Source organism: Eptatretus burgeri, chromosome 14, assembly GCF_056783735.1.
Source record: "Eptatretus burgeri isolate ZD-2024b chromosome 14, Ebu_testis_v1, whole genome shotgun sequence".
NCBI lineage: Eukaryota > Metazoa > Chordata > Myxini > Myxiniformes > Myxinidae > Eptatretus > Eptatretus burgeri.
Window position 1 is genome coordinate 28,252,603 of NC_140974.1, and position 9,411 is coordinate 28,262,013.

General features: G+C 41.1%; 1 long non-coding RNA gene across 2 annotated transcripts; it reads left to right on the forward strand.

The window, feature by feature from the left end:
- Window positions 1–834: 834 nt before the first annotated feature.
- On the forward strand, window positions 835–9,100 carry LOC147012867 (uncharacterized). Of its 2 annotated transcripts, XR_015051097.1 has the most exons (4): window positions 835–2,606; window positions 6,328–6,415; window positions 6,845–7,023; window positions 7,848–9,100. It is a non-coding gene; the product is annotated as an uncharacterized LOC147012867 (long non-coding RNA). The 2 variants fall into 2 exon arrangements; XR_015051096.1 differs by having other exon boundaries at window positions 6,845–9,100.
- The last annotated feature ends 311 nt before the right edge of the window (window positions 9,101–9,411 follow it).

The window sequence follows — 9,411 nt, forward strand, 5'->3', positions numbered from 1 at the left end:
AGCGCTGTTTCTACTTTGGTCAAAATCGGTCAAAGGTCAAGGTCACAGCGAGGTCAAACATCCAAAAAATGATCTCGAGAATGCAAGAAGCTACCAATCTCAAATTACACCACGTGATTCAGGAGGGTGGTGGCTAGCGCTGATTAGATTTTTGTCAAAATCAGTCAAAGGTCAAGGTCACAGTGAGGTCAAACATCCAAAATATTCGTTTTTTGATGGTTTGGTACAGAATCATCGTAGAAACTTCTGGTTTGCGTCGCTACCTTCTCGAGAGACAGCTTTTATTAGACAAGGTCAGAGGTCAAGTTGACAATTTCGTAAGTACCAGTCTCTGACTGCTTGTTTGTTTGTTTGTGAACAGTATTACGGAAAAACTCCTCGACGGATTTCGACGAAACTTGGTGGGGGGGTTCGGTATTCTCCAAGGATCATGCCATTAAATTTTGGACCCCCCAATTTTTTTTTTTGCATTTCTACATGTTTTAAGTGATTTCCAACCCCCTCAAAAAATTGTTACCCCCCCCCCCCCAAAAAAAAATTGTTAGAGAAATTTTTTTTTTGCATTTCTACATATTTTAAGTGATTTCCAACCCCCCCCAAAAAAAATTGTTTGAGAAAAATTTTTTTTTTGCATTTTTACATGTTTTTAGTGATTTCCAACCCCCCCCTCCCAAAGAAAATTGTTGGAGAAAAATTAATTTTTGCAACTTTTTTTTCAACAAAATTTCGATTTTTTTTTTTGCATTTTTACATGTTCTAAGTGATTTCCAACCCCCCCACCCCCCACCCCAAAAAAATGTTGGAGAAAAGAACTATTAATCTCAGCACTGTTGACATCATATTTAATGAATAAGATATAAGGTTCACTTGAGTGACCCAGCAGTATTGGCGGTGGAGGTTTCGCACTCTCCCGAGTGCTCCCCCTCTAGTTGGTCCTGTGTGAACTTTGGTTGTTTGTTATTCGATAAAAAATGTACTGCCTCAATTTTTAGGTGGGGAGTGTCGTGGTCCTTCAAATGATTTTATTGGGCAGGATTAAAAACAACATACGGGTGCATCGTTCCTGCCCACTTCATATTTATGAAGCTGGCTCCTTTTTTTTTTTTTACTATTTTGTCCAACATCCCGAAAAAAATCCATATCTTCATGTACGACTCTTGCACCATTCTTTGAATCGATCATTTCCCCGATACTCAGTTTTTATAACTTCCACCGAGCCGCTGTGACGAGAGCTGTACTGCGGCCTTCCTTTCACTGCCGCTTTCCATCTCTGTGCACGATATGCAAGCAATACTCTCTCTCTCTCTCGAGTGCAGCCTGTGGCTGCTGGTTGCATCATTGGTTGGGACGCGGCTATGCTGCTGATACAGTGTCCCCCTTTCCAGTACACTGGTGCTCATTTTGCCGACCTCGGAAGGATGACAGGCTGAGTCAACCTCTTGGTGTATATTAATTCAGTGCCAATGGGGCTTGAACTCAGGACCCTAGGATCCCAATCTGCCACCCTAACCACTAAGCCAACACTAGGCTTGCAAGCAATACTGATCTGTGTACATGTCTATGTACATAACTTCCATCGCAGCTGCTGCAGTAAAATTCATTGCATCCTTCTGATTAAAATGATACAAAATACAACTTGTTTCAAATTGTAGAAATTATTAGAATGTAGATTCAAAATTAGAATGTAGACAAATTGTGCGAACACGATGAATCATCGTCATGATTTAAGCTTCATTTTTGAAGATGGTTTTCATCTGTTTGCAAATTCAGATGGGAACTGAAGTCCTGAAAAACATTTTGAAAAAAATAAATTAATAACAAATAACAAATAAATAAAAAGGGTCTCCTCCTCCTTCCTTAAAAAGAAAAAAATCCAGACATCAACTGGTGTTTTTTTTTTTGTTTTGTTTTAGCCTTAACTTGATTCAAAACCTCCCTTGGGAACCCTTGTTGTGCATGCACTGCTTGGTAATTAAAATGCAAAGATGTTTTGAGCTGAGGTTGGAAATCATCCAGTTTGGTGGAATTTCATCTGGAGCTCCCTCTGTGCCATGGTGCCACAGCAAGATATTTCATGAGGAGAGGGTTTGTACCAGCCACCTGGGTCCGTTCGCTCCTGGCCTCAACATTGGTGATGATCTTTGCTGCTCTATATCTATTTATCCTTTCTTGTTTTTACCCTCCGCAGAATCGGTCAAGTGAGTAATAACACATTATTGTCTCTAATTGATCATGTTCTGGAGCGGTGGGTGATCTCTGCATTTTGATGTTCATCACTGTTCTGATGTCATTATGAAACCTTCGCCATTCTTTTGCGATGTGAATTGTTGTTTCCTCTATTCTTGATTGTGTTCGCGCTTGGCAAACACCCATTGGTTTGTTTGTTTTGTTTTTGCAGTCACCGTTGTATTAAAGGAGGCAGTTACAAGACCCCGTCTCGGTGCCTGCACATGACACTTCTTTGTTTTACGGTTTGCATGTGCTGGTGAAATTAGAGCTATTGTTTGCTTCGAGCTACGCTTTGACAGAAACCAGTACAGATGACACCCATCGCTGCACAGTTCTCCAGTGTGAACAACTGTTGGAAAGTCTGCAACAACTTTTTGGTGAATTTCTTGCGCATTTTGGTTCTGCATCACCTTTCATTTACCAAGAGTGGGAAGGTCTTGTTTAATCTTTCTGTCAGGGTCATGTCCTTGCTATTCAATTTCCTGACTTTAATTGTTTGAAATAATACACAGTGCGACACATCCTTGTATGATTAAGTAAGGAGACGGTGTACATGTAATTTGACGATCACCTGTACCTTTTACTTGAGAAGTTATAAGTGGGATGACAAACGTTTTGTACGACCGGCACAGTTTGTAGCGAAATGCACAAGTGCTGGATTGTGTCCTCCTACATGTTGGACCCAATAGTTAATTTATTGTATTATTAAGGATTTTCGAATGTAAAACTCGTATAGGAAACCTAAACCCCAAATGTTCCTCTCCCATCATATTACTGGCAGGAGGCGTAATATTTTGCGGCGGAGATGACGGATAAGCTGGATCTACAGGTTTGGAGATGCTTTATGAATGTCCTGAAGCCAGTTGGTGTGGACACATGGTTGCAATGAAAAATAAAGGCTATAAATGCCTGCATTGAGAGCCGAACGGATGCTATTCACATTATGTTCATGAGATGCCAAAAGCCAAAGCTCAAAATCAAATCAAAGAGCAGGAAACAATGTCTGGTTTAGATGCAACGCGCTCGCTCGAGACTTTGCGTCACAACGATGGACTCATTCATGTTTGTTTAAGAGGAACGGGTTCGAGTTTGGTTACGAGGGATTGGTTCGAGTTTGGTTACGAGGGATTGGTTCGAGTTTGGATTGGAGTACAGAGGATACCAGCTAATTGCCATATTGGATAACATTCTTCCTAAAAACACATCCATTCCTTGTGAACTGAGGTTATCGAGTTAGTTCAGTGTTCTGATAAAACAGATTCTAATTTCCTGAAACATTTAAAAGAAAAGATTTTTCATTCTGGGTGTTCTGCTAAATTGCTGATATTTGAACGCGATCTCTAAATCGATGTTGTTTCCAAGTCAGCTTGTGCAGTTCATGTCTGCCTCTTGCAATAAAAATTTCCTTCTTCGGACTCTGGTATTGTAAATTCAACCGGAGGATAAATTTGCTTTTTCAGTTCCTCATCTCACGTATCAGCAAAACGCTTTGAACAATCATTAAGATCAATTGTGCAACACCATACCATGCAATGGCTGCAATTTCTTGTTTTTACCCATTTTAATTATTTGCTCACCTGGAAGGTTGTTCCGGGGAGCTTATGGGATGGCGCGTCGTCCGTCCATCCATCAGTCCACTCGTCCGTGCATCCACAAATACTTGCAACTTCTTCTCTGAAACTACACATACGATTTCGATGAAACTTTACCACAACGTTCAACACTGTGTATCCACCAAAGTTTATTTGTGGCATTAACAAAATAGGGCACGAAGGGGGTCTACAGGGGTTGCTCCTCAAAATAGGTATTTGATTTCTTTTTAGAAACTAGACGTGCAATTCCGATGAAACTTGACCACAACCTTTATCACCTGTGATGTACCAAATATTGTTCAGGGCATTAAATAAATTGGGGACTAAGGGGGTCTCAAGGGGAGGGGGGGTTGCCCCCCCAAAAGAGATATTTGCTTTCTCAGAAATTACACACACAATTCTGTTGAATCTTCACCACAACCTTCATCACCTGTGATGCACCAAAATTTGTTCATGACATGAGAAAAATCTGGGTCTAAGGGGTTGTAGGGGGTATTGCCCTTATGTTTGTGATATTTCATGGAGATGGAGACATCATGTATGACAATAAACCTTCAAAAATCTTCTCCAAAACAGCTAAACAGATTGAGAAGAAACTTTACAGGAATGAGTGCCAATCCATGAGGAACAAAAAGTTCCCCACTTATGATGTCATCAGTCACATGGTTTGGCAGCCATATTGGATTTACCCAAAAACATCTAAAAATCCTCTTCTCCAGAATGACCTGACAGATTGAGAAGAAACTTCACATACATGCTCCCCAACCTTGGGGATACCAGGGTGTCCATGAATAATTGATAGGTCACATGGTTTGGCAGCCATATTGGATTGAAGGAAAATATATATTTTTTTAATTCTCTCTCTTGAACCGCTGCATCAATCGACATGAAACTTCAAAATTATCATCTTGCATTGATGGGGAATATATGTTTTAAACTTCAACATGATCGGACACATGGTCTGGGAGCCAGAATTATTATTTTTTTTTGAATCGGGGTTCTTTTTTTTATTTTTATTTTAAATTAGGCTCACTTGGCTGTGCCTGGATGGGTTTGATGGTAGAAGAGCAACAATTGAAACCAGAGTCCTATCCAGGTTACTCCTGATGACTTCATCTTTGCTTTTTGCTTGTTCGGGTTCCTTCAAATGACTCCAATGCAGTACCTATTCTATTTGGTCTTCCATTTGATTTGAGTTTAATTTTTATCATTATAAATTTGCCACCGGAAGAGTTGGCTCACACCAAGTCATTCTCCAGACTGTGCAGCATAAGTATTCTCTGAATAGTATCTAGTTTTACAATGGTTTCATTGTAACATATACATTTGCCACAACATTTCATGCCTTTACAATTCTGTTATGAGTGTGAATTATGTATTTCTTCAAAAAATAATTGTCAACAATGGATGTATGTCCTGAATTTAAAACATCACTGATCACAGATAATGAACATCACCCATGCATTTGATTATGTGTAGTACTCCACTCTGATATCGAAAATATCACTTAATGATATTTGTAATATCCTTCTGGACTGACTATCCCATTTTGTTCACGTTCCTAAAATGTGAGTTGCTTGAGATGGAGATCTCTCCAATGCTTTACCTCTCAAGGCCAGCATCACTCAATGTCACCTTGGACTAAAGCTGTTCTTTTGGCATCCCTCTATGTCTCCTTAGACTAAAGCTGTTCTTTTTGCATCCCTCAATGTCTCCTTGGACGAACGTTGTTCTTTGTTTACATCATTGATCTCTCTTGGTCATTGTAAAACTCCACTCTGTACAAGTTAATTCATCACCTCTCCACAAGGCATGCTCTGTGAGCATCTCTCCCTCTGCCTGTTATGAGCTAATATGCAACTATACATAATAATCTACCTGGAACATGTATTTTCATGAAGGGAAATCCCACACACCTGCTCTGTGCTTCCATAATGACCACCTCATAATTCCCTCTCCCCCCCTCTCACCCCCCCATAAAAATCAGAAAATGGTATCTCCAAAGGTGATCTTAATGCTGTTCACCATTTTTCATCCCCCTCTGATCTCATAGGTCAAACAACTATTTTCCCAAATGTGCTGTCTTGTGTGTTTTTTTCCCTCCAGGACTTTAAGCATATTGTGCGTCACCACCTCGAGGTCTCCCATTTGTACACCTGAGCTTTATTACACCTGCCAGGATCCAAGTCTCCTTTCACCTGTGACTCTTCTCCTTGTGTCTTGGTGTGTCTGGAGATTCCCGTCCTCCTATGTACCCCTTTGTTCCAGGTGTCTGTCTGTTAACCCTTTGCCCCTTGTTCTGCAATTCCATAACCCTCGACAATACTATTTTTAATAGCCGATTACCACAATGTGTCATTAAATCTCATATAAGCCATGTTTTAGTTTGGGGCCTGCCTACATGTATCGGTCCCGTGTGCACTGATTGTTAAAATTAGAGAACATTAATATTATTGTTTCTTTTTATTCGGATCATGAAAAAATCTGTTGGCATTCTTTCCTGCAGGCTCTGAAAGTTAAAATCCAAGATGGCGGCAAGGGTGGCCACCGAGACAAGAATGCAGCATACAATTGCTGGTGAAGGTGTTCAAAAGGTCAGTTGTTGGATAAAAACATGTTTGGTGGCTCAAAAATTTATTTGCACACATATTGAAAGGCAACAATGTCAAATAAAAAAATTACAAAGTACATTAATAAACGATGTAATGAAGACAAATCAGGAGTTGGAACATTTGGTTTGACATCCGCATGCCAAGTGTGATTACTGTCTTCCTTTCTGGGCCACCCACAACAATGATGATGTTCTGTGCCTGCTTTTAAACAGTCAAACGTGTCTGCCATCCATGAGCTGGTTCAGCTAATAGTAGCAGTGTAGCAACCACAGTGACGGGTTTTGGGGGGCCAGTAATCTGTTGTCAGATAACCATGTTGGTATGTTTTGTAGACTAAAATTTAGCACATCCTTTGCTGAGGCCACTAATTCATCTGTCAGCACCTCGGTATCTGTCAATTGTCATCTACAGCAATCAATCATTCCTCTGCGGTCGGTACACTGCTCTCAACGATGTGATACACGTACATGTTACGCTGCACGAGCAACCATCCAAGCAGTGTCCATTCAGATCATATGGAACCCAAACTGGATTGTTCTCAGTTTCTTTGAATGCCTTGTATCCTGTCGAGTTGGCCTTGTGAGTCACAGGTATGCAAAATTGAAATGGTTCTATTGGTGACCTAGCTTTCAGTTATTTTTCTCTTGCTTTCCCAATTACTTCAATTGTAATGCTGCTTGTAGCAATGTTATCCTTCCAACTTTGATAGGTGGCAGTCACTGTCCTGTGTAATGTTCACTTTCCATCTGGCATGTCCTCACTGATGTCTGTGCTATCAATGGCAAAGTAAATAACCTGGACTTTTTACAATCTTTGGAGGTATGTAAGCTTCATCCAAAACTGCATTTGTCAACTGGATTTTTGCACGTAGAACTCTGCTGTGATCGATAGATAACCCAAAGGCATGAAGTAACGTGAGAACTTTCTTGCTGCATGTTGCTTGGTGAACTGCAATTCTGACTGCCAGAACCCGTGGTGATTCATAGTGAGAGAGGAATGGCATGACCTCTTGTGACTTTGGGTGTATACTTGACTTGCTTTTCATATTTATGTGCATCGATAATGTTCTGTGCAAGAGTCAATATACTCTGATGGATTTGAGAGGCATGGACAGCTGGGATGTGCACGTGACGTCACAAAAACGTCAAATGATGCAGGGGTCTGTAAAGCCTTTATCGAGTGTAACCACCATGAGCGACGATGCACGCTTGAAGTATACAGGGTATGGATAAAAACAGGTGGCAGATCAGAGCTTGTGGTATTGCTGTCCAATGGAAATGTAAGGCTGCAGTTAGCTCTGCCACATTGCGTGGATGATTCACTTGACAATTGCTCCCGAACCATAACACCGCCACCTCCAAAAATGTCTCTCTCAAAAATGCAGCCCTGAGCAAAACGGTGTCCTTGCCAACAGGACACTCGAAGACGTCCATCTGGAAAACTGACTAACCTTGATTCATCGGAAAAGATGACGTTTGCCCACCATCTGCCACCCAAGTTACTACCAGCTTCTGCCCGTTGTCGTTGTGCAAGTCGGTGTTGATGTGTCAGTATTTATCACTGATGAGTCCCATTGCTCCAATGGTGGTTCTGGCCATTTCTCATGCTGTCCTGCAGTGGTTGCGGAGGTAACTGAAGATGATGTACGTGTCTTGTCTTGCTGATGTCACAAGCTGTGCATCAGGACGAGGATGGTCGCTGACCCTTCCTGTGGCTCTGTACCAGTTCTGTAGCCAAGAAACTGTTGACTCGTGGACATGAAAGTGTCAAGCATTTCTTCCTTGACTGACTCTACTATTCAGCATACCGATGGCTTGGTTCTTCTGATCATTCATTAGATGTGGCATTTTAATTGATGGCCTCACAACTTCGTCAATCTGTGCTTTTATAAGGCATGGATGCACATGTTGTACATGCAGCATGTTTTTTAACCACTGCCCATCATTTCCAAGATTTGCCATATGGTTGCGTTCACACCCGAGTGTTCATACACGAACCGGACTCGAACACAATCAAAGACCCATAACAGACGTCCATGTTTTATTACTGACTATTTTGATCCTTTTTCACATGCGATGCAATAAATGTCAATTGTAATTCAGTATGTATTTTCATTGCCTCTCAGTAAATATAAGACCATGTGGAATGTGCTCTTGAGCATCAATATTTGACAAGGTACCTTTAAATTCCCAGGGTTTGTTTTCTGATATTGTTTTCCACAATATTTCAACACACCTGAAAAACACTAAAGTGTCTTCCACTGAAGTTTGAGACAGAGCTTCTTCCACAGCCACTTCTTTCGATGCTTTTAGGAATACCCTCTCAGACTCAGTGTGGTGTTTTGCCTTGGCAAGTTCTACCCCTGGTATCTCTTTTGATAATATTTTTTATCACATGAGAAAGTGTTGATGCTTTCTGTGCGACATTGGCAGCACAGACTCGTCCTCCAGCAAAGTTCACGAATTATTTAATTTCGATAGTTGTAGCAATTTGTTTCATAGAATCTGACACTGGTCTGGATTCGCCTGCGGCCGAGGGACGAGCCGATTCACCTGAACTTGTGCAAGTCTGGCGCTGGGTACATGATACTTGACATCACTTGCATGAGCATCACCACTGTCGATAACTGTGCTCAACTGGACTTTCCATGTATGTTTGTACTTTCCTCTACAGCCTTTTTGAGTTTTCAATTAAATGTTGTCATCTCATTGAGCTGTCTACCTGGATTGTGTTACAGGTCAAAAAAAAAGCACAAGTTCTTATTAAATGCATTGATGTCAGATCCAGTGCAGACTCCGACACCGAGTTTCATCAATGTCGGAAATTTGAACATCATCACCGGGCGGGCATTCACGTGGCTTTTCGAAGGTGCTCACAGAAGAAGTGGCAATCTTTAAGATTACCAACATGGCATGTTATATTTCATCAGCTTCGATGATAAATGGAGTTGGCAGCAAGCAAAACAGCAGCGGGTTCAA